The sequence below is a fragment of the Symsagittifera roscoffensis genome, chromosome 4 (genome assembly GCF_963678635.1).
Source record: "Symsagittifera roscoffensis chromosome 4, txSymRosc1.1, whole genome shotgun sequence".
Taxonomy (NCBI): domain Eukaryota; kingdom Metazoa; phylum Xenacoelomorpha; order Acoela; family Convolutidae; genus Symsagittifera; species Symsagittifera roscoffensis.
The window spans coordinates 68,307,523-68,333,322 of NC_087065.1; the positions used below are offsets into that span (position 1 = coordinate 68,307,523).

Sequence of the window (25,800 nt, forward strand, 5' to 3'; positions counted from 1 at the left end):
TAACCGAAAAAAGAGAAATTATTTGACACCGAAAATAAGGAATTTTGTCTGAAGTTCCCAAACTATCTTTCAAGTGTTATTGAAAATTTTTCACAAGTTGTGCAAACAAATTTACCTTTACTTTGATGAAATATATTTTCCAAATGAAGAACACTGCCAGTCCAAACCAAGTACCAAGGAAGTTTGTTATCCCCCGACTTTTATAACGAAAGTAATGAATATTTGAGCTCGCGGTGATTTTTTTTCTTAAGACAAACTTCGACTTTTTAACCAGCCATTTTTGACGGGTCTTTAAAAAAATCATTCAAAAAGTATTGTTATCCTGAGAATAAAGTTGGAAAGTTATTTCACCTGTGATCGTTTTTCGTAAAGTTATGAGGGTTTAAAAATTGCCATTTTTGCTAATTTGGAACAATTAACGCCCTATAATTTTTCGCGCTTCTAACGAGTAAGCGGAGATTTAATCCGTCATAGAAATCGATCCGATTGAATGAACGAAGCTTAATTGATTTGTTACTAGGAGCGAAATTTATCACTTTATACTTAATCTGGCGTGTGGGGTGATGATTTTCACAAAAAATTTCAAACTTAAAAAAAATTCAATTCTTTACATTTTACTTTTTTCAAGCTACTACTGCTCAATAGACTGGTCTGTTGATTTAGGCATATTAGTTGGTAAATTTCTTCTGTTTTCAAATTGACTGATACTGCTAATGCGTCATAATTGGCGTGCGTCACTGAAGAGTTTTTTTAGACTCAAATTTTACTCATTCAGTTTTCCCAGTGGCATTATCGGTCATGTTTTTTTTGTGTACGCGAAGTGCAACTTAGCCTCTGTCTAGATTTTTGTTAATGTATTTGTATTTAATTTTAAAGTAACCTCTTTGAATTCTTGTTTTTGCAATAACTGCAAAAAGTTTATCTTATATACAGGAAACTTAGAAACGGACCTCAAAACAACAATGCGAGAGGCGCTAAAAAAGTGCATTAATACTTTAATAGTAGAAACATACTCGTTCTCAATAGTGAGACAAAAACAAATTTATCTTTGGCGAAGAGAACAGTTTAGAAAAAAAATTTGTAGATTAGAAACATTTTGCTCAACGAACATGCCAGTTATCTTGGAGTGTTTGTAGTCAAAAATCTCCCTGTGCGCCTAATCTCCGTAAATCAAAAATATGAAGTCGAATATTTGAATTTAACGAGAGAATTTATCGGCAAATTTCTCGTCCTTTCGGTCGGGTATAACTTCAATACTAACTTCAATAATATTCAATAACATCATAACTTCAATAATATTCGTCACCGCTTCAATAACAAATTAGCGCAAGCTAGCCACAAGAACAGGTCGGTTATGTCCTTGAGACAAATTGCTTTTTTTAGCGGTCAGCCTTAATCAAGGCTGAACCAAATTAGAATAAAAAAAACAGTTAAAATAGGATATAACCCCCTTTTTTAGTATATTAATACATGGGCAGGTGGAGGACTCGAACCTACGTCAACTGTTATGTTAAGTCACTTTGTCTTAGTCCGCTTGGCCAACTGTGCTTATGGTTGTTACATTTTGGTTCAATTTTATGCCTTTATACTCTCGCTTACATTTACATTTGCGCTGCAACATCCTCCACCCCTAAACAAGGAATAGCGGGAGCGAGCTTTACGGTCGGGCGAGTCAGTTCGCTCGTAATGGTCTTTATGTCGGCGGATCTCGCGCATCCGTCCTTGCCATAGTGCAGTTTTAGGATACGTGCGAGTGGATAATGTCCACGTGGAGTGTCAGGCTCTATGACCCAAACCAAGTCGCCGGCTTTCATTTTAAACTCTGACTGGTTGTGCCACTTTGCCCTCCTATTGAGAGAAGGAATAAATTCCCGCATCCACCGTGTCCATATTGCGTTAGCGTATGATTGCGCTCTGTCGAAACGCTTCTTATGGTCGAAGTTTTTTTCGAAACTTAGCGACGGAAAACTCGCTGCGTGTTGACCAAGGATAAAATGATTCGGGGTCAACGCCTCTAGATCTAGCGGATTGAAACTAACGGCTGTTATCGGTCTAGCGTTAAGTGATTGCTCAACAAGGCACAGCGTGGTTCTTAGAATCTCCTCAGTTACTCTCCTGTTGCCCAGGATGTCAAACAAAACGCGCTTGACACTCCGCATGCAATCCAAGCCTTGATGGAAATTCCTAACGTGCAAGTGCTGAACCAATAACCGATCAACCGCGTGACGTGCATCAAGTATAATCGGATGCTTGCTATCGAAATCGGAATTAACCAAGCGGCTGATGCGCCCAGTCGAGCGAAGGATGCCAGCTGGTCCAATGAACGGCGAATACTTGGCGATCCGACTATTCCTCGTGATAACTTTACCGGATCTTAGTAGTTTTAGCTCACTAGGGAATGTCTCACCCTGGGACAGGTAAATGAGCTTCTGTTCAATGACATCCATTTCAGACGGGTCTGTAATTTCTAATATACTCGACCGGAAATGTTTATGGGATGGCAGCCATCTTAACAAAAATGCTACTGCGCGTTTGTATTTTACAATTGAATTGAATCTCTCCCATTTTCCGAAGGGAAAATTTTTTTCTGTCAAAACATTGACGACGAAATTTGACGAATTTTCCAGACAAATGTCGATATCACATGATGGTCCTTTGAGTCTTATTTTATCAATAACCCTTGTATCGGGCTTGAACGGCCAATCAGTTGTTCTCAATGTACTAGGGCCATTAACCGAGCTGCTTTCCTTGAGGGCTTCCGAAGAAATCCCTCGTATACCGGTATCAGCTGGGTTATCACCGCTAAGTATTATGCCACTGATCAGTGGTGGTAGACTCCAGAATCTCACCAGTGCGATTACCAGCAAAAACGGGTAGTTTACTACAAGAGTGAAGCCATTGGAGAACAGTGGTACTATCTGTCCACATGAAAATACCCGTAACTTTGAAAGTGAGACCTTTCAAAATTTCTTCTTTTAAGCGGGTTGCAACAAGAGCCGCTTGAAGCTCTAACTTTGGAATAGAAAGCGCTTTCATAGGCGCGACGCGGGCTTTGCCAAACACAAAGGCTAATTCGGTCTGATGGGAGCTAACAAGTCGCGCACGAAGGAAAGCGACGGCACAGAAAACATCCTGCGAACTATCACCGAACATGTGAAGTTCTATTCGGTCTAAAGGTTCAGTGAAATAGCTGCGAGGTATTGTCAGAGAACCTAACAAATGAAGACCTGAGTGCCACTCAAGGAATTGCTTTTTGATTTCCTCTGGCAGATCATCGTCCCATTTTTGACCGCTGATTCGCCAGATATCTTTTAATAGAAGGCGAGCCTTCACGGTATACGGAGCCACTAACCCAATTGGATCAAAAACAGAGGAAACAAAACTCAACACGGTACGCTGAGTGATTGCTTTGTCTAGTGGACGATCCACCCCTCTACTAACGACTAAAGTATCTTTTACGTGATCCCACTTAAGACCGAGAACATGCGACGACTGGTCTGGACTCGCACAAATATCTTTAACAGAGAAATTGGACTCACAGTTGTCCGAATCAAGAGCGGTTGTTACGTCCGGCACGTTGCTGATAAATTTTGTCAGACGAAACCCCCCTAGTTTAAGCAACGAGATTAAATCCCTACCTAATTTCAAGGCGTCATCCCTGTTTTGAAAAGAATCCAGATAATCATCCATATAAATTTTCTGGACAACAGCCGAAGCAGCTTCGGGGTACTCAGCTTGATTATCCGATGCAGTTTTCTGCAAAGCAAAATTCGCACAAGTCGGCGAGTCACGAGCACCAAAAATGTGACGCGTATATTGGTGAACTACCACACTTGATGTGGGGTCCTCCCGCCACAAAAAACGAAGAGAAGGTTGATCTTCTTCCCGGACTCCAACCTGTAAAAACATCCCTTCAATGTCAGCTGAAACGGCGTGTTTATGCTGACGGAATCTTTAAAGTACAAAAATGAGGTTTTGAAGGAGATCCGGGCCAACCAGCAGAGATTTGTTCAAGGAAGCGCCATGACACTTCGATGCCCCATTTAGGACTCGGCGCACCCTACCGGGTTTATTCGGGTTCAACAACGGGTGATGCGGGAGATACCACTCACGATCGGCTCGTGATTTGAGATTGTGTGCCTTAACGGTTATGACCTATCCTTTTTGTACATCTTCTCTAATTATTTCGGCGTATTTTTCACGGAGCGACGGATCCTTATCAAGCCTCTTTTCCAAAGACTTTAATTGAGCTAAGGAGGAAAAATAGTTATTCGGTAAAGTATTCTCCTTATCGTTCCAAAGTATTGGTACAATGTACCTCTCACCATCGTGAAAGGTGTCATTTTTCAAAACGGACAAAGCGCGTTTGTCGGCGGCGGAACGGGCATCTACTTGCTTGAAGGCTCCATATGATTCCAACTTATACCAAGTTTTAATCTGGTCCGCAACAGACATGTCTTCGACAACACACTCAAAGCAAGACGAGTTCGACTTAAAGGACGGTGGTAACGGATCACTTAAAACCCAACCTATCGGAAGGCGTACGGCGCACGGTGAAATAGAGTCCTCCCCCAGAAGGTACTCAACGGGTCTTATGGCATGGTAGAAATCCTGTCCAATAATTATTTCGACGTCCTCATACTTATAATGAATAGGTTTGATCGGAGCCAACTGCGGGTATTTTTCCTGTAATTTAGGAATACTTATGCTATCCGATCCAATGCGAATATTATCCTTAAAATAAGCTCGAAAAGAAAACGAAATTTCACTATTATTCGTTTCGGCGGAACCTTGAAAACTTACTTGATGAGTTTTCATCACGCTCGTGGAATTGAATCCATTTATGGTGAGGTTAACGGGAGTGCCAACCAAATGGAGGCGTTTTACGAGATCGGCGGATACCCATGAGTGCGTGGAAGCACTATCGCAAAGAGCTAGGGCATTAGTAATCGTCGCATCCAAAGAGACGGCGAATGATGCAACTGGCAGGGGTGTGGTAGTTCATCAAGTATGGTAGTTCACCACTATACGCGTCACATTTTTGGTGCTCGTGACTCGCCGACTGGTTCGAATTTTGCTTATGGTTGTTACATTTTGGTTCAATTTTATGCCTTTATACTCTCGCTTACATTTACATTTGCGCTGCAACACTCCCTTTTTAGCTTAATTGAACAAAAGTTTAAGCACAATGGCTGTTGCAATTAGGCGAATATGCTGCGCGCGACATATGGTACCATTAAAAACAAGAATTATGCTTTTCAGATAACAGGTTTTTTTCAGAATTATCTTGTGCCTTAGAAAATTTTCAAAATCTACCCATGTCTCAAATTAACAGACAAAACCAAAAAATAACTAGAAAATCAAAGTGTGCTATCTTCGCGGAAATTTTGTTCATGCACTCGATCTATTTTTCAAGTCTAAAGTTTTTCCAGCCGATCTTCTAGAGAGTACCTGTGAAACTAAACAAACGCACGAAACAAATAAAACAAAACAATTTTCTAAAAACAAATTGGTGAAAGAAATCTGTAGCAAACATTAGTTGTAATAAATGGATCAATTCAAACGTGAAGCTGAGAAAAAATGAATATAAACAAAAATTTAACTTTGAGCTTTAAATAAAATTGATAGAAATACACGAAAAAGTTCCTATTGATAGATCCATTAGTTTTTTTTCGAGATAATTTTTATAGCTAATAAGTAGTACTGTTTCAATCATTTATATACAAGGTGTATTTGTATATTTACATGCTGGTTTAGTTGTTGATTTTTAGTTTTCTATTACAATTTCAATTGTAGCAGCATGTTTGTGAATTGATAACTAAAAAATTAAAACTCATTTTTTTCTAATTTCTGTGCCTTTTTCTTTAAAAATCATGATATTTGAGCCTACTAAAATTGAAATTTCACTTTAAACAAAAAACCTTAGACAATATGTTAACAACACATCACATTGACATTACTATTTTTTGCATATTCAGATCTTGTTTCAGTGCAGTTTGATGTCTGGGAAAATTGGTGTAATATAGAATGAGAAAAGGTAGATTCTCATGATTATGCAACCCATAATCTAATATCGCTAGCCCTCTTCAATACTCTCAGTTTAAATTAAGGATTTTTTCAGGAAAAACTAAAAGTATTAAAACATGAAAGTTATCTGAAGTAATAGATAAATTTGTTCCAGAAAATGTGAGCGCTGAACGCGTCATTGTTTCACATTTTTCACGCCATCTTCCAAAGGTTACAATAAACACCAAATTCAGAATACTAACCAACCCGCAACTAATCCAGCGCTTCTTTTACGACAAGACTCTTAATTATTCTTTCCCCAAGAGAACCCTGAGATTAAACGGGGGGGTCGAGTGGTTCCAATGGCCATACAAGTCGGACGCCACACTCTGCATTTTCACTTCAAAAGTCACTTCTGAAATTAAGTTCTCCTGCTAATTCCAACCCGACATTTCTCTATTCTTTTCATTTTATGAGCCCTTACTGTACTTGCAACCTAACGCTTTAGGGCTTTTTCGAGGATCGGGAATCCCTAATTATCTTTTTTACAACTCTGATTTTTTCATTTAATTTTTCATAGTAGCCGCTAAACAAGTTTCCTCCAACATCAAATTGCGCAGGTGAGAATTTAATTGACTCAAATTGAGCATGCACAAAAGTTTTGTACTTACAACTAGGTAAATTGGATTGGATTGGTATTTTTTACGCTCGGTAATGTACTTGTAAAATGCAACTTATTCGCTGCTTAATCAACCAATGAGGCGCTTTGTGTGTGTGTGTGTGTGTGTGTGGGGGGGGGGGGGGAGGGGGGGAGCAAATTGAATTCTTCTGGAGAAAGCCGAATTTCGGGCGATTTACTAACAAATAATGCTTGTTGTAACTCATTCTTGCTTAGAACTTATACTGTCGATATTGTTTTGAAACTTTATCGAACAAACTTTCTCAATACCTCTCAAAGCGTGCATAATTGTTTTTAGCGGCGGTCGAGTTTTCGTTAAAAAATCAATTTCGACGGGATAAAACTTCCTGAATTTAATCAACGAAGCGGAACTATTCAAAATGAGACGGATTCGTTTTCCTTTTTAATTTCCCTTCAATTGATTCCTTATTCAGCGAACTCAGAATCAAAAGATAGAAGGAAAACAATTTCGCATACCTCAAAGCTGAAGGAATTTGTCAAATAAATAACAGATCCATTTCCCGCTCAGAATTCAATTCACTCGCAACGAAGATTGAGAGACATTGAAGGGCATATAGGATATAGGTTAGTTGTTCCTGGGTAGACGGTTTCGTTATATTAATTATTCTCTTCGTCAATTCTATTCATCAACTCTTCTTCTTCCACGCTCCGCCCCAAAAAAAGTTTTTTCTTGGCCTCATTCCTCAAACAAAGCAAGCTCAAAGTAATCGAATTAGCATTCCTATGGACAGCCGAAATTGGGAAATTTAAAAGTTTGGGTTTAAACTCAATCTTAATTTTTACGAAATTTTTCTAAAAAAATTCTTCCGAGGACGTGGGGGAGATGTTAACTTGTCGGGGAGCGGTGGTGAAGTGGTTACGTCTCCGCCTCTCAATCTAAAGGTCGGATGTTCGAGGCCCACCATGATCCGTGCTCGTTGCTTGAGGGTGAAGTAACATTACCCAGTTCAGAAAAATAACCAAAAAAATGCATGTAGTTCTTAAAACAGGGGCACAACAGAGGTTCGACGTGATGAGCTGTACAGCTCTTGTGTTGGTCCCTTCCCCCGTGAATAAATGGTCTTAATCTTAATCAATTGGGGACCTGGGGGAAATGACAATTGTCGGCCAATTAATTGTCTGCTTATTTTTTCTGGGTTTAGTTGCCACATCTTGAAAGCGTTTTTTTTTGTTTTGTGATGCTTTTAATATTTAATTTACTTGTAATTTTCCTAACCTTGAATTTTTATTTCCTTTTTTGTTTCACTTAAATTCTTTGTTTGGGCTAATTTGTTTCGGCCTATTTTGTATCAACATTATGACCTAATTTTGGTTCATTTCAAGGGAAACACATTTTTAAAGTTACCTTTTGCAACTTTTGAGTTAGTTGCATGTCTACCACTCAATTCGATGAAATTTCTTTTCTTTTTCTTTTTTTTCCGCTTAATAGGTATTGCAACCAGGAACTAGACTTTTCCCTGTGAATAACTTTGTTCACAGGACTCTTCTGGACTCATCTCTTACCGTGGTTTATAAAAAAAAATCAAATTTACTAGCATCTCTGGCACACTTTGCCTGAAGGTAAAAAATAGGCCTGGGATGGCAAAAGCCCTGGGTTCGAATCTGAACAGAAGGTGTTTTTTTTTGTCAAACAGGAAATTTTTTGTTTCAAATAATTTTTTGGTCTTTTACCTTTTGCTTAAGTTTTGTCGGCTTAGTTGCCGCACCTTAAAATATTTTGATTTTGCTTTACCCACTTTTGCTTTTAAATAATTTCAGTGCTTCATTGTACTGGCATTGACTTGTAATTTCCTTTTTTTTGTTTTGCTTAAAAACTTTATTTGGCCCAAATTATTTTAACCTATACTTTTTCGGTTTAATGACCTGACTTGGGTCATTTCTACGGAAACACAATTTTATTGCTCCCCTATAAATTGCACAAAATGTTGCACAGAAGCGAAGCAGAGCTTCACGCCATTTGAGATACAACACAAACATAAATAACTTAAGTCGAAAAAAACTAAATGTTGAGAAAAACGAGATTAAGCAAAATTTTTGTATGTCTTGATAAAGAACAATTGAAGTTGGAGGTACGCGCTTGATATTGAATGAAGTTGCTCTACTGATGCGGCTCCAAAAAAATGTGATTGCAAAAATTGGATTTTGCTCAAAATCTTTAGTACTTTTTTTTCTAAATTAGTGAGAAGAGTAAAAAATTTTGAGATAATAAAACTTACCAAAAGATAACATTTCTCTTACAAAAAAATTAAGATTTCGCCGCTTCTGCGGGAACCAATATCGCAACTGGTTTTTTCAATTGAATTTTTTCTCTCAAATTTGATTCTGTGAATTTAAGAAAAAATGTTGAAAAGTTTCTAGAAAACGGTCAAAAGCTCTACAAAACGGTCAAAAAATTTCCAAAAAAACATAACTTTTTTTTCTGCAAAAACAGGTTGTGGCTGCCCAAGCAGAAAGATTCCCTAAACTGGGTTTCTCGGTTGTAAACAACCTTAGAAAAACCTTAAGCAGGTTGTGGCCACTTAAGCAGAGAAAATTCCCAAAACTGGGTTTCTCGATTGGAAATTCACCTGAGAAATTAACCTGAAAAAAATTGGATTTTGCCTAAAACCCTTAACTGTTTCTCTGCTAAAATAAGTGAGAAAAAGAAAAAATTTTGAGATACTCAATTTTTCTAAATAAAATAACTTTTTCTTACAAAAACTGAGAAGTCGCCGCTTCTGCATGAACAGTTATCGCAACCGGTTTTTTTTTTTTTCAAATGAAAATTTCATCTCAGATTTGATTGTGTAAATTTTAAAAAAATTCAAAAACTTCTAATATATGTTCACAAAACTTTCCAAAACCCGTAAATGTTTTTTGCAAAAAGCAAATTGTGGCCGATTAAGCAGAGAAGATGCTCTAAACCGGGTTTCTCGATTGCACACAATGTGAGAATTGGCACGGTAGTTTTCGAGTAAAGTCAAAAGTCAAAACTCGACTTGTTTGAAGGCCATATTTTTTCTTAAATTCTTAAAATGGACATAGACAGTTATAACTCAACCTGTTATGTCGATTGAACCCAAAATCTCAAGTTTGGGAGGTTAGTTCTCGAGAAATGTCAAAAACCTTTAGGAACAACGGTCAAAAAATCAAAAATAAAGGGGCCATAACTTTTGGTGTTAGAAAAAATTGGGATTAGTTGCACAAATAAACGAGCTTTTCACAACTCGTTCATCGAATTGAACCTAAAATATCATTTGTAGGGAAATTTTTGAGAATATTCAAAAAGTTTGAAAAACGGTCAAAAAGCAAAAATTTGACTTTCCCGAGTGCGATAGTTTTTTGTGCAAAAGATTTTGTGGGTGGCCGCTAATGCAGAAAAGCTTCTTACTTCCCGCTATCTCCAGTGAAGCCACAAAATCAGATTTTATTGTTTTCGAGAAAAGTCAAAAAAGTCACAAAACTGACAAAAATCAAAAAATTGAATATTCCGAGGGCCGTAACTTTATCTGCTTAAAAAAATTGGGCGTAGCTGCTCACGCAAGGAAGTTTTATTTTTCGCACCGTTCTATTCATTGAAACCAAAACTTGGATTTGAGTGGGGTGTTTTTTGGGAAAATTAAAAAATCTAAAATATGGGTCAAATATTCCCCTACAGACTTTTCGAAGGCTGTTGACAGAGGAGTCAAAAAAGGGAGTATAAAAGCACACAGGGAATTGATACCCTTTTTTTGAAAATCAGCAGAAATTTATGAGAAAAACTAAAACTTTCCGTTAAATTTGGAAATAATTTTCCATAATAAAAAAAAACTTCAACGAACCGATTGGTGAACATACAACCAACTTGAAAAGCAAGGAAGGGATTGTTAAAACTGTGCTTCCTTTGAAACGATCTAAAATTAGGTCATTAAGTCGATAAAAGTAGGCTTTGATAGATTGGGCAGAGGAATGTTTTTTTAGCGAAACCAAAAAAAAAACAAAGAAAGAAATTACAAATTACAAATAGTCAGAGTAAATCAAACACTAAGAGCAAAATTAAAGAAAAATACGCGCAGCAAAAAATGATTCCAAGATGCAACAACTAAGCCGATAACATATAAGCAGACAAATGATTGGGTGATAATTTTATTTAAAACACAACATTCTCGTTTGAAAAAAAAAAACAGGTACTGGTCAGATTCAAACGCAGGACCTATGATGCCGTAGGCATATTTGTTACCTCCAGGCTAACTTGGCTGGAAAGATATATAAAATTGAATTCATTATGAACCAAGATACAAGTGATTCAAGTGATACTGTTAAACAAGTTAACCAGTTATTAACAAGTTAACAAGTTGTTAACCAGAAGAAAAGTCTATGTTCCATTTGATAACGCTTGCTAATCGCAAGCGTAAAAGTCTTAGAATAGAGTTTAGAGCTCAAAGTTTACGTGCCAACATTTTTGTTTTCAGTTCCTATAATATTGATTCAAGTTTTGCCGGAGCAGTTGCCCCACGATAATTTGTTTTGATTTTTTTATTCATTACGAGGCCAAACTGTGCATTTTGTGAATTGTAAGCGGATTCCGCAGCAAGGACGCTTCCTTTGTTCTTTCATTTTCTTTGATTGTTCCGACAAAATTTTAACATGATTAAAGGCTGGTCACTGGATTCCAAAAACCTACAGACGCCAAAATGTTGCGCCTATTCAGTGCACAGTTTGGCCTCGTAATGTTAAACGCCGTCTATTGTGGTTCTGAACGTTTTTTCCACAAAGAGAACATCATTCCAGACACTAATGTCAAGTTGTGGGTTTTTTTAGTTGTGGTTTTTTGTTTGCTTTTTTAAAATGAATTTCTGGTTTTTGTATTCAGATACATGGTTGGATTATTAACCTTTCTACTCGCTTTCCTCGAAGCAAAGATTGCCCAAAACTTTTTTTCCAAAAAATTTCTCGACACGTATTTAAAATATACCACAATGGGCCAATTTATTGTGTGCTGTTTACAAATCTACTACCTGCATGCTTTTGATGACGCCTATTGTTGCATTATACTGTTTTTGAGGGAGCAGAGGGTAGGGAGATAGCTTAATTGAGTTTCTACACCACCGACAGTATGCGAAGACAGTTTCGACAGACAGTATGCGAAAAATGAATTTTTTTAATTTAAGAGAAAAAAAAACATATTTTGGCTCGTTCGTTCCGCTTAACTTTTGCTATATAATTATCGACGCTAAACGCGCCGATAGAAAATGTTTTCGTCTTCCAAATCAGCTTCTCAATCTCTGAAAAAAAAATGTTTATGTTTTAAAATATGCAAGTATGATTAGTACACAATTGCTTATGATGCAAAATATACCAAGACAGGCTAATAGAGCTGGACACATTTTTGCAACTCACTGAATTGAATAATTTTATTATATCTTGGAGATTTTCGAGGAAAAACGTTTTTAGAGTATTTTTTGGAGAAAATGTCAAATGTGATTTTTTTCAAGAGAAAAACTGCGAGAAATATCAAATTGTTGCAGACAATAGTCCTGATGAATATTCGAACTGGTAATCTTTTATGAAAAATTGTCCATCAGCACAAGTGTAATTACAGCTGTCAAGCAACAGCTATTTGAATAAGTTTGAATTATTATTTCTGCATAATTGATTGATTATTTAAGCCTCATTTGGACATCAATCAGACGTCAGTACTTTGTGCTATCTTTGGTACACCTTGGCACTTTGAAATTCTTACTCTGTTCTTACTTCTGTTCTGAGTTAAGGTTTTCAAGTTACATTTAAATGGCGAACTTTGAGCAGTTGGTAATTGTCTTAACTTCTAATAAGCAATCAGGTTAGTACACATAAACAAAAATTATGGAAAAAGCACCTTAACAAAAGTATTGAACAAAAAAGGTCAATTTTTCAATAATTGTATCCTAGAATGACCTGAACCTTTTCAAGGTTGAACAAAATACCTTAATTGAATTTTGTTAAACAGAACTGATCGTATCAGAACGACTGCTCGTAGCGGTTATCAAATGTTTTTTTTTAAATTATTGCAAATGGTCATTTTGAACTACAATAAAAAGCTTTGACTTTTCATGAAGCCTCATTTTCATTAAGAAGAAAATTGTACTTTAATGTTAGTTTCCAATCCGAAACTCGGCCAATTTGCTAAACTTTTGGTCCCCTAATTAAAATTGGTCCCTGTTCGACTCATGATTCGACCCTGTTCGACTCATGATTCGAACCTGGTTGACCCATGATTCGACTTTGTGTCCCATGAATTTGTGTCCCATGAATCACTATGGCCTTTGTTCGACCGTCTTAATTTGCGACGAAAATTGGACATCGCTTGACCGTGTCGATCGAATCATGAGTCAAACACCTCAGACCAGAAAACGCGGACGAATGAGATCTATTCCTATAACCATTTTAATCGCAGTTTAAAAAAGTTTTTGCATTATAGAATGATTGCCCAGATTGACCTCTAGCATTTTTTCAAAGAAGGCGTTTTTCTACTTCAACAAATCTTAGGATGATCAAAATTGATAAACCATGAGTAATGGTATTAAACTGATTTTGGAGGCAAAAAAATTCAGAAAACTGATGACACACTTTTTTAACAAACAATTCTAGTCATACAATTTCGTTCTATAAATATTGTGAGACAAGCAATCTTTTCAAAAAATAGATTATTGGTGGAAAGTAATTTTTAGTTCTTTTCAGACGCAAAGACATTTTAGGCACAAAACAAACTTTAAAAAAATGAAATTTAAAAAAACGCATGGTGAATTTTTTTATTTTTATTCGTCAAATAACAAGTCAAAGTTTCAATGAAGTTTTTTAGCCGTACACGAAAAGTTACATTTTTTATATATAATTATGTTGGAGAATCAAACTTTAATTAACATACTGAATCTCCACATGCAGTTTATCTGTGGGGCTTTTGCCACTCAACTTGTTGATTTTCTCATGTGATCTATACTAGCAAGCCCGTGTTCAATAATCAATCGACTCGCAGCAAGTTAGTTGTTTTTCTTATCCAGCTAGTCAAGCCATGAAACATCTGACAAATTTAAGTAAAACTATGTGGTAAATCGGTTTGAATTTTTGAAAAACTGAAGTTATTTCAAGAAGCGAATCGGATGGCGAAAAAAAACTTTATGTATTGAAACCATTTAAACGGTAAAAATTTGAATTGTCTAAAGACAATTTATAGATCGAATCGGTTCTCAAAATATGAAAAATTTTCTCAGCAAGCTACTCAACCTATGAAAGTTTGATTTATTTCAAATTGCTTCATAGAACAAAACGATCCGCAAGAAACCTAAATTTTTGTAAGCAAACTATCCAAGATATTAAAATTTGAAATATTTCAGGTTATTTCATAGACAGAATTGCTTCATCAAAAACTTAAGGTTTACTTAAGCGAGCTATTCAATTTGTGAAACAAATCAAATTTTTTTCATAAACCGTTCTTTAAAAAACGGGTTTCTCCAAGCATGGAGGTTGCTGCTTAGTTCATTCGTTTCAGACTGAAATGAATCTGTAAACGCGAAACTTTTGAGAAAAATGGGCAGATAATGTTAGCTTTGAAGTTGAAATAAGTTCAATATGCTTAGAGAGTTGCGCACTTTTTAGAAAAGAATTCTAGAATTTTCAAGTTTTTAGAGTATTCGATAGTCCTGTGAATGACTCTGGACGTTTTGATCAACGTATTTTTAAACATTGCACTCGATAGCCCCTTTAACATTAGGTTTTTTGCTGAAAACATTTAATTTATTTAATATATAAGATATGGTTACTGCGTTTAGAACTAAAACACAAAAAATTCAAGTGAAGCTCAAAACAGCTAAAGTTTTTCACAAAAAAAAGCAAATGATAGTCTCCCAGTTTCACACTGCGAAAAAAGCCAATGACAAAATTTTACACTGCAAAAAATGCTAGTGACACAATTTTTCTAAAAAAAACTGTACGCGCAAAATGCTAGCAGTTTTGTTCATATTCAAAATGAAGGTTATTGAGTAACAACAACACTTTGAACTCTAATTAAAACAATTTCAATTTTTCAATGTTTTTTTTGCTCATAAAAAAGAAAATCAATTACGCGATAAAAAAATTGTTTAAGGTTTTATGGCCTCATGGATAAGCTTTCATGGCACAAAAACGATCATGGCTTGTTATCGAACCGTTGAAGTTAAGCAAGAAACATTCTGTTATTAATTTTTTTTTAATTTTTTCCTTTTGCAAAAACTAATGCTGATTGCTGAGACATCTTGATTTTTATACCAGCACATAACTCGACTCCTCAAACACACCGAAAATGATTTTCAAAACATTCAATTTTTTTTTCTGTGAATTTTTTTGAAAAATTTTTCTTAAAGCAATAGACACAAAACCCTGAAATCCGGCGTCACTAAAATTCTATTTCAATAGTATATGCATATTATTATCCTCAACCTGGACCACTAAAATTTTACCATAATTAAAATTTATTTTGAAATGAAAAGTTGTAATCAAGAAACTATTAAGGTAAGCGAAAGAAGTAATCTAAAATAAATGGTAAACCTATTCAATTTGCAGTCCAACTTTCAAACAAAGTGACGGAAAAATTGTGTTTAGGGTGGTAATGTTTCCCCGACCAAATGTTATCTTTTCATTTTGAACTGTTTTTCTCTTTGAAGTACTAAAAAGAATATTAGTCAAAAAAATATGCTCCATCTGCATTCAGTTTTGTAACGTTGAAATTATTTGGAAACTGACTATTGGGCGTGATAAATAAATCGCGCGGAATGATTTCTAATTATTAATTAAAGTCTAACCGAAATTCAAATTTGATTTTTGCTTGAATCCTATGGTCTAGGACAAAATGCCAACGGATAAGAAGAAACAATTAATGGGTTAAAGATAGTTACCAAAGAGGGAACGAAATATAGAAATAACAAAAAAAGGTTAAGGTGAATTGAAGCAACCAATTAAAATTTCTGCCGCCGACTCAGATACCAAAAACTAATTCAGCCACTTTAAAGGGCAGGCGGAACATTCAGAGCTCCACCCTCATACGAGCAGTTTTGTTCTTTTTCTATTACTTTTTTGTAATTATCCTTCATCAATTGATTTGATCTTCCCGTAAAGTTAAATGTAGTCGAATTTCAACGTGAGTAATTTGTAAACGAGAATAGAGAAATTACTTGGCATCGAAAATAAGGAATTTTGCCTGAAGTTCCCAAACTATCTTTCAAGTGTTATTGAAAATTTTTCACAAGTTGGTGAAAACAAATTTACCTTTATTTTGTTGAAATACATTTCCCAAATTAAGAACACTGGCAGTCCAAAACACGTACCAAGGAAGTTTGTTGTCCCGACTTTTGTAGCGAAAGTAGTGAGTATTTGAGCTCGGGTTGGTTTTTTTCTTAAGACAAGTTTCGACTTTTTAACCAGCCATTTTTTTGACGGAATCTTTTAAATATCATAGAGCTTAAATTTAAAAAGATTTTTCACCTGTGATCATTTTTTTGTAATCTATCACTTTTCGCAAAAAGTGAAAAGTCAACTTGCTGATTGTTTTCACATAATTTTCCGAATGGTAATCAGTATGGAGCGTGATTGTGCACAATCGTGGTGGGCTGGGAATCAAATTGATTACTTGTTTACTAACAATGTCGAGTTGAAGAGATAAAAGTTGGTACTATTTTTCCTTTTCCCCACCTCAAATAAGCATCTTTTTATTGTGTAACAAGGGGTTTTACACGGTTAAGAAAAAAAAAGTATTTGGTTTTCAGGTTTCCATCTTTTAAACTCTGAACAATTTAGCACCATACAATTTCACTCCCTCTTTTTTGTTGCTTTAGCCATTTAAAACCACTACATTTTAGAAAAATTTCTATTACTTACACCGTTTTAATCCAAAATGAAAAGAGAACTTAATTCGAAGGGGACTTCGGTAAGCATCAAAGAATAAAGCGAGGATTATTTTTGCCATTAAAAGTCTGACAATTTTGTCCCACTTAATTTGCGTGAAATTTGAACAGACATGACCCTGCCAAAAATTCGGATTCCATTTTTTCAAGGAACATCAAAAGCCTTCAATTAAATTAAACGTTCTTTGTTCTTTGAAAAAAAATGGCGTAAAAAAAGAAATTACAGGAGGTTTTACTGATGCAAAAATGCAGAAAATCTTTTAATTTTTAGAATCATTCTTGAGTTCAACCCTAAAAAACGATCAATTTGCTCATTTTTTATGATGTTTTGAATTGATCGATCCCATTTAAACGCAAAGCTAAAGGGTTTGCCGTCCCCTAGTCCCAACCTACCATCATGAAAAAAGGTTCTGAAAAAGTACTGACCAGTTTGTCTGAGTAAACGGGTTTTGGACTTTTTGGTTCAATACGCGTTACTTTCCCCTCTTTGTGCTTTTATGGCCACTCAAAGTCTCGAAAAAAATTGTACGAAGGTGTCTTTTTGCAGGCTACCACTAATTTCCACATACTAGGGCAAATTTCGCTGAAATACGATTGGATAACAATGTGCCAATCTTCGACAACATTTGCTGTCCTAGCAACCCCAGTCACGGCAGCATTCCCCTGGTTCCAAAGGGAGGGTGGCACATAGACTTCACATTTGGCACCTTGCCCTTATTCCTTTATACGTAAAATCAAAGTATAGACTCAACTCGTCAAGTTTTTTTTTGTTTCCGGGATCCGAACAGTTTCTGTTGCATACAATCTGAATTTCCTGAGCAATCATTTCATAGGACTCGCCTATCTTTCTTTTTCAAATGCAATGTAAAGCAGTTTTTTTAAGGCCAACGCGAAATCGCCATTTGTTTTGCAATTCGCTTTGAGGCCCAGTTCCTTGATTTTTCTCAAGTTACTTGATGAGAGATGGAAAAAAGACTTCTTAAAATGCGCTAAGGAGAAGTATTCGGAAGACTGAAGAGCAGCTTGCTCAAAATGTTACGAAAGTTTTTCAGTCCGGCAATTTGGTGTTAAATCAATTAAAGCCTGAAAAAAAAACTTTTCGAGCTTACAATTTTCGCGCTGAAAACTCATGATTATGCTCTTTACGCGTTTCGATCAACTCTGTAATGGCAGATGCTTAATTTTATGGTCATACTCCTAACACTTCTCGATCTTTTTCTGATATGGCAGATGCTCGACATTTGTGCGTTTATTATATTGAGCAAATCCAGTTTCTGGTAAATTTATTTTATCGCTTGAAATAAATTCCTGGCCCGACGCTACAAAAACTTGATTGCTTTCAGGTCAAACTGTGAGTTCGAAAGGAGACTCAATCATCGCAGGACTAAGATTGTTGTGATGAGAGTTAAGATAAGGAATTGATATTGCATCAGTTTTTGTCTTAAGTTAAAAAATAGGAGTAAAATCGCTGTGGAAAAAATGGTGGAAATGACTAGGTAGTTAAGTTGGCTGGTATCAAATTGTAAGACTCCGTTTTGCTTGGCTCAAATATTCAGCATACTTTTTAAACTATAAGTCAGCTTTTTTTTAAACAATCTGGCAATGTAAACGAAAAAATGACTTGTAAAACTTCGCACGCGGGTGGGTGGGTGGGGGGGGGGGGTTGGAAGAAAAGAGTCAAACTGGTCATATAACTGAATAATTTAGTTGACAGCTTGATCAGGGCCATCTTGTTAAGATTGGAATATGCTGAATTTATTAATTTCGTTTTTCTTGTTTTTCGAGCAAGCATGAGTGAACTACTCAAAAGTATAGAACATGTTCAAACAACTTCAGGGTCTTTCTTTCAGGTTTTTTGTATAATCTCAATGTCGTTTCATGTTCAGTTTGAACGTGAAACTTCAATTTTTTTTCCCTTGAAGTTTTAATTATTTTCTGCTTCTGTTTTTTTTTTCTTACTGTGAAGCATCACTTGTGGCAAGCAGTCACTTCTTTAACAAAACGCTTCAAGTCGCACTATTCATTGAACTAGATTTTTTTTATTGGATATCAACTTCCAACTTAGTTTTAGTTTTTTTCGTTTTCTTTTCTTACCGTCAGTCTTTTAATTTTTGTGCCAAGTTTTGAAGAAAACGGCCGGTATCATTTTTTGAGAAGTTTTTTAGAACAGCTTTGGATAACAATTTTTTTTAAATCACCCAAAAAAGTTAAACCGCACTGAGGGTCCATGGATAAAAACCGATGATAAAAGGTTTTCCTATTCAACAGTTTTGCCTTTATCATTGATAATTACACTTTGGGACCACGCAGAGGATTATAGCCCGTTACAACCTATTTTTTCAGTGATTTCAAATTTCTTTCAAAAATTAAAATGCTTTTAAAAAATTTGATTGAATTTTTTTAAAATCCATTGTATTTGATTATCATAGTTTATAATCTGTGAAAATATTTCCAACTTTTCTGCAAAGCCTTTTTTGCATTACTTGAAGTCCTACTCGATTTCTTAACCTACTCAAACTCAATCCAATTTTTGCGAACAAAATCCCTTACACGTTTAACAACTCTAATCTCGTTTTAGCAACCAAATAAAACACTCCCATACTTACCCCATCTCCCCAAATGTATATTTTAATAGTTTCCCCACACTTACCCCCCCCCCCCCCCCAAAAAAAAACTGCTGCCAAACTTAACCCCCGCATGTTTTATCCACTCCACCAGACAGTTGCCCATATCCACCAGATTTGCGTTTCTCACACTAAACCCCTCCACCGTTTACCCCCCCCCCCCCCCCCCCCCCACATCCTGTTTTGCTACCTCGTCCAAAATAAGACCCTGCCAGTGGGAGCTTAAATGTGAGTAGTTAGGGTGTAAAGATGAGTAAAAGGTAAGTGTGGAGGCTCGAGAGAGGTAGTTGTAATTGAAGGCAGGGGTGTGTGAGTGTGAAATACTTAAATAAGACAACAAGGAGAAAACATTGTGAGGATACCAATTAGCAAATAATTCAATAATTTTCTGCTACAAGCCAGCTGTAAATTTTCAATATAACGAGTGCAACGTTCATTAATTGAATGAACACTATCAAATTTTGAAAAACCTGAGTTCCTAATGAAGAATAGGAGTATAAACTGTTATAATCCAATAAATCTCAATAGAATTCATTATAAACCATAACAACAGATTAAATTGAAGTCATTTGATACTACTGTTTTTGGTTTATAATGAATCAAAAAGTCATCACAACCAACTATTTTAGGTTTTATGGAGACAAGTCTTGAAAATCCATTATAATTGCTTGTTACCCAAGGGATTTCCTTGAGGCACTTTCTGATGTTTCGAGATTTTTGACCTGTAATTATTTTTTATGGAAATAATTGGGTTTAAAACTAAATCAAACAAAAACTGCTATGTTAACTTCCTATGTTTTTTAACGTTCTTGGTTTTGAAAACGCCAATTTTCCGACGCTCTGGATGCGCGCTTTATTTTTTCTGAAAGCGTAACGCGATTTATTTATGTGTTCCGAGAAGTCTCGAACCGCAAATTTGTTCCAAGTTGAATTTAAGCAAATTAATCGGTCGTATTATTTTTGTACTATTCAAATTTTTACACTTGTTGTGTGATATTGTCCAAAAAAAATATACAAAAATTTTCCTCCAAAAACTATTAGATCCTGTTCTAGAATTCAAGTTTTTCCACTAATATATGACAGGATACGGCAGGTCACGTATACAACAGGGAGTTTGAAAAAGCCTGCCTTCTGTCATATGCAAAAATTGAGCGCCTAAGCCTCTAAATACAGCAGAATCACCAAATCAATTGATAATCATATATCAAGGAGTGTCTACCAAAAAGCAAAACAAAGTTTAAAAAAAGTAGCACCAGATTTCGACAGGACCACTAGCTTGCTGCGCAAGAGTTAGGCATGATGATTAGCTCTCACAACTGCGTGTTACACTTAAAAGTATGCAACCAGTCCAAAAAAGCTACCACTAATACTGAGCTCGAGAACATACACAATGTGAAGGAGTTGGCTCTGTTAGAAGCAGACGAACAAACCAAGCGCCGCTTAAACGGAGTTCTACACACTGAGTCGCAAAATACTTCGCCGGATTAAAAAAAGGCGGCGTGTGAACGAAAAATAAATAAGTCGAATCTGGTACTTGAAACAAAAATACTATGTTTGCGTTTTTGTTTTCTGAAATATTATGTTAAAAATAATTTTTTTCTGTTGTATGCTTGCACTCCAGAGTAGCAGTAAAAAATATTATTAGAAGTTGAAAAGAAGCATTGGAAGCTGTTGTTTTTGTCTGAACCAAGAAGTTGAAGCAAGAAGTCGACTTAGAATCGCATATTCTTCTTCTCAGTTTTTTGCATAAATTTGTACTTTGTTAGGCATGATGATTAGCTCTCACAACTGCGTGTTACACTTAAAAGTATGCAACCAGTCCAAAAAAGCTACCACTAATACTGAGCTCGAGAACATACACAATGTGAAGGAGTTGGCTCTGTTAGAAGCAGACGAACAAACCAAGCGCCGCTTAAACGGAGTTCTACACACTGAGTCGCAAAATACTTCGCCGGATTAAAAAAAGGCGGCGTGTGAACGAAAAATAAATAAGTCGAATCTGGTACTTGAAACAAAAATACTATGTTTGCGTTTTTGTTTTCTGAAATGTTATGTTAAAAATAATTTTTTTCTGTTGTATGCTTGCACTCCAGAGTAGCAGTAAAAAATATTATTAGAAGTTGAAAAGAAGCATTGGAAGCTGTTGTTTTTGTCTGAACCAAGAAGTTGAAGCAAGAAGTCGACTTAGAATCGCATATTCTTCTTCTCAGTTTTTTGCATAAATTTGTACTGGAACTGACGGTATTTTAAAATAATCAAATTTCGATTACAGTTACCGTACGACCATATTTTAGTTTCGTTAAATTTGAACCCAGTTTCGTTTAAAGAATGAAAAATAAAACATCGATACATGTTCCAATCAACGCTTCGTAACATTTCAATTTAAAATCTTAGGGTGATAGCGATATCCGCGAGACTACTAAAAAGGTGTAAATTTTTTTCAGAGACATTTTTTCCGGTCGATTACAAAAATACAGGACTCTAGAAAACAAAGAATTTTTTATCCTCAATTTTTGCAGAAAAATTTTATTTGAGAAAAATGTACAAAATGGAAACAAAACCAATGAAAAATTCATTGAAAAAACATTCACATAAACCGCTTGAGCGGACTCAATTGAATGAAGATTGATCAACTACCTTGCAAAGCAAACAAAAAAACTTAGAAGTTTCTAAAAACTATTTTGCAAAAAAAAATCTTTACCAATCTCATGGAACAATTTGAAAAAAAATAAGACAACAGTATTTTGCCTCAACAAAACCAGGTTGTCTTAAAAACTGTCGAAAATGAGCTTAAATTTCAATGATTAAAGTTTCAGAGTTGTAAAACTGCTGTCGTTTTGAAAGGATTGGGTATAATGAATGCTGATTATGTATAAAAGGGTGTCAAACACTTGATGAAAAAAGAACCTATTCGATGCAATTGATGTAAACCAGTTTTTTTTTTAATATAATCGAAAAAAGAAAAATTGGAAGATTTGTCTAAATATCACCAAAATATGTATAAGACAGAGCTTTTAACAAACTGGAAAACTGTCTTGACATGATTGTTATTCGCCTAGCAGTCGAACATGTTTTTTTATGGAAATTTTAAAATGAAATTAACCAAAAAAATCAAGAAAAAAATTAAAACAACAACGAAATACTGAAGAAACAACCCATTTTTGAGAATTACAAATGGGTCAACACATGAAACGGAAAGTTGCGACTACAGGCTAAATCTGTTTTCAAACCGACAGGAAAGATAAAAAGCTTTAAATTGCTTTAAATTTTCAAAAATAATCATTTTCAAAAAAAGAATCAACCAAAAAACAGAGCAGGCCATGTATAAAAGTCAACCAAATTAGTTTTCAATTGAATGATCTTAATAACAATTGATTTTTTATATGATCAACAACACTCTAACACAAGCGATTAGCAGATTTTACCACTAAAACAATGAAGACAAAAAAATATGAATAGTCAACACTGCAGTAAAACTTTTAAAACTACTTCGCATGGGGGGTGTTTTTAGTTGGTAGCTCGCGCAGGGCTTTCTTGATAGGATTGGAGAATGCCGAATTTAATAAATTTGTTCATCTTTTTTTTGAGCAAGCATGATTCAACTACTCATAGGTACTTTCAGAGAACTCCTCAAAAGCATAGAACATGTTCAAACAACTTGAGGATCTTTCTTTCAGTGTTCTTTTATAAAGTCAATGTCATTTTCAGTTTTTCAGTTTGAACGTGAAACTTCAATTTTTCTTCGTTTGAAGTTTTAATTGTTTTCCGCTTCTGTTTTTTTTCGCACTTTAAGTCATCACTTGTGGCAAGCGGTCAAGTTGTAAAGTTGAATTATTCATTGAACTATTTTATTTTTTGGATATCAACTTCAATCTTAATTTTAGGTTTTTTTTGTTTCTTCTTCTTACAGTTGGTCTTTTAAGTTTTGCACCAAATTTTGAAGAAAAAGAACGTATAAGTTTTTGAGAAGTTTTCTTAGCACAACCTTGGAATTTTATACAAAAATTTAATAACCACCCTAAAGAGATAAAATCGCACAAAAGTTCCATGGATAAAAACGATGATAAAGGATTTTCGTAGACCATTTAGTTTACAAAGAAGCGAGGCACATCAGATGCAATTGCATCGCTCGTGGACCAAATAAATTCTGAACTAAAATATTTTCTTTCGAAGTTTTACGGTACCCATCTGTAGACTTGAAGAAACATTTATTTTGGTTAATCATTCCTTTTTACTTCAAATTCCGAGATCCGTTCTTTCGATCTAATTGAGATGTGTGTCAACGAAAACACAAGCTAAAATAACTTACTTTAAAATGCAGACGATACATTCTTATTCCTAGAGAAATATCAATACAACTAACGGAGTTAAATCAAGCAGTCATGAATGAGACCAACAAATGGTTATGCCAAAACAAAGTTACACTAATTAGCAGAAAAAACCAAAACCATCAATTTTTGAAAGATGGGTAACTTGGCAATCATCAAAAATCTAATCCATTGATTAACGATAGAATTGCAGAACTTCAAATTCTCAGATAATTGGGAGTGCATAGATACTAAAAAGTGATTTTGGACGCTCAGATAGAAAAAACAACAAACTTGTAATTCCAATTTTGCGGAACAAACAGTCAACAGCGCAAGTACTTAAAATTGGCTTGTCTGATCTATATTTAACGAACTTAAAATGAACCGGTTTTCGTATGCTAGATAATTGCGTTTGCTAACCCAGGCAGAACATGAATCATCCCCATTGATGCTAAAAAAGGAAAAACTTGAGTAAAATTTCGTGAAAAGAAATTAATTTTGAAATGAAGCTACGTGTAAAAATTTACACTTTTGCAGTCAAAATTTGTGAGCTATTAACACAATCCATCAGAAAAGATTGACAATTGGGAAATCTACTGTCAACAATCAGTGATACTGAGATCAATAATTGGAAGTTTTAGCGCATCACAAACCATAACCTAATCTTGATTAAAAACAAAATCACAAAAGATCCCTCTACATAAAAATTAGACATATGAAATAAAGAAGTCGATTGTATCAACTGGGTATAAAACTTTTTTGATAAAGTTTAATAATTAGAACACCAAAATTTGACCAAGAAGAACCACCCCAAGCGTATGTGTTCCGCAATTTTTGAAAATCGGAAATACTTGAGAGTACAATCGTGCCAAAATTTACGACAGAGAGCTCTTAACTAGCTAAAAGTCATGCCATTTGAGTCAAATTTGCAAATTTTTCTAACTGTTGTGAAATTTTGAGCTACCTGCGACGAAGTTCCAAGGTTAATCATCAATTATAATGGATTTTCATAGTCGGTCTCCAAAATTATTTAAAACAATCGAGTCAAATGAAATAAAAAGTAACTATTAAACAAACAATGAAGAAATCAATTTAATCCATTATCATCAAACATAATTGATTTTGATGTATTTTAATGGAGATAGGGCGTAGGTGGGGCGGGGTATGTGGGGTTAGGTGGGGGCAGGTGGAAGAAAGGGGCAGGCGAGATGCGGCTTTAGGTGGGGTGAGGGCGGGAGCGGTTGCGCAGATAGGGGGTGTGATTGATGAGGATAGGTGCAAAATAAAGGTTTAGCAAAGTTTACTAAAAAGTGACTAGGTTTAGAAAACGAGTTGGCTGTGACTAATGCAGTAAAAGCTGCAGAATTTTATAGAGGAAAAAATTACAGAGATAGGAAAAAAAACAGAAAGGAAAAAATTATAGAGTTTATATTCCATTATAATCCATTCTAATGGATTATAATCGATAGCGTGGTCCCGAAGTGTAATTATGATCAATTATAATGCCAACGCTTTTGACCACAAACATTGATTTTAATTTTTTATCATCCATGCAACCTCACTGCGGGTAGTACGTGACAATTCCCGCTATTATATGGAGTTTTTGGTTGTTTTTTTCTCAATTCAAATTATTGAAGAATTTATACAGACGATAAAACCTTTTGAATGATTGAAAACTTTTCAACTTCTCAAGTACTTTCAATAAATATGTAAGCAAGTCTACATAAATTTTTTTATTGAGCGTTATGAGTGTTAGTACTGTTCTTTCAACGGTAAAAAACTTAAAACTCTCTTTTTCCCAATTTTTAGGTAAGCTTTTAGATTTTTTCATAGCGTGATTGACGGTCACGAAACTTCATTATAACAGTGTTATTGTTCCGACTTTCGATACGAAAGTAACGGAATATTTGTGCTCGGGGTGGGTTTTTTTTTCTTCAGACAAATTTCGACTTTTTAACTAGCCATTTTTGACGAAATTTTTTTATATCATTCGAAAGGTATTGTTGTCCTGAGCTCAAATTGGAAAAGATATTTCACCTGTGATCATTTTTCGTAAAGTTATGGGGGTTTAAAGATTGCCATTTTGCCCAATTTGGGACAATTAACGCGCGATATATTTCGCGCTATTAACGCGTTAGCGGAGAGTTAATCCGTCTTAGAAATCGTTCCAAATTGGTTGAAAGAAGCTTATTTGCCATAATTGATTTGTTACAAGTAGCGAAATCTATCCTTTTGTACTTTTTTTACGGCGTGTGGGGGGATGATTTTTATGAAATAATTTCAAATTTTTG

At 35.2% G+C, this 25,800-nt stretch overlaps 1 protein-coding gene across 2 annotated transcripts in view; it reads left to right on the forward strand.

Moving 5' to 3' along the window:
- Positions 1-6,522: 6,522 nt before the first annotated feature.
- LOC134843550 (histamine H2 receptor-like) overlaps positions 6,523-25,800 on the forward strand; it is an 80,222-nt gene continuing 60,944 nt past the window's right edge. Inside the window, exon 1 of one of the 2 annotated variants that reach the window (XM_063859664.1) lies at positions 6,523-6,626. The gene's annotated coding sequence lies outside the window, so the exon portion shown is untranslated. Of the gene's footprint in view, positions 6,627-12,413; positions 12,507-25,800 lie in introns of those variants that run through there. The other variant, XM_063859665.1, reaches the window with a different exon arrangement.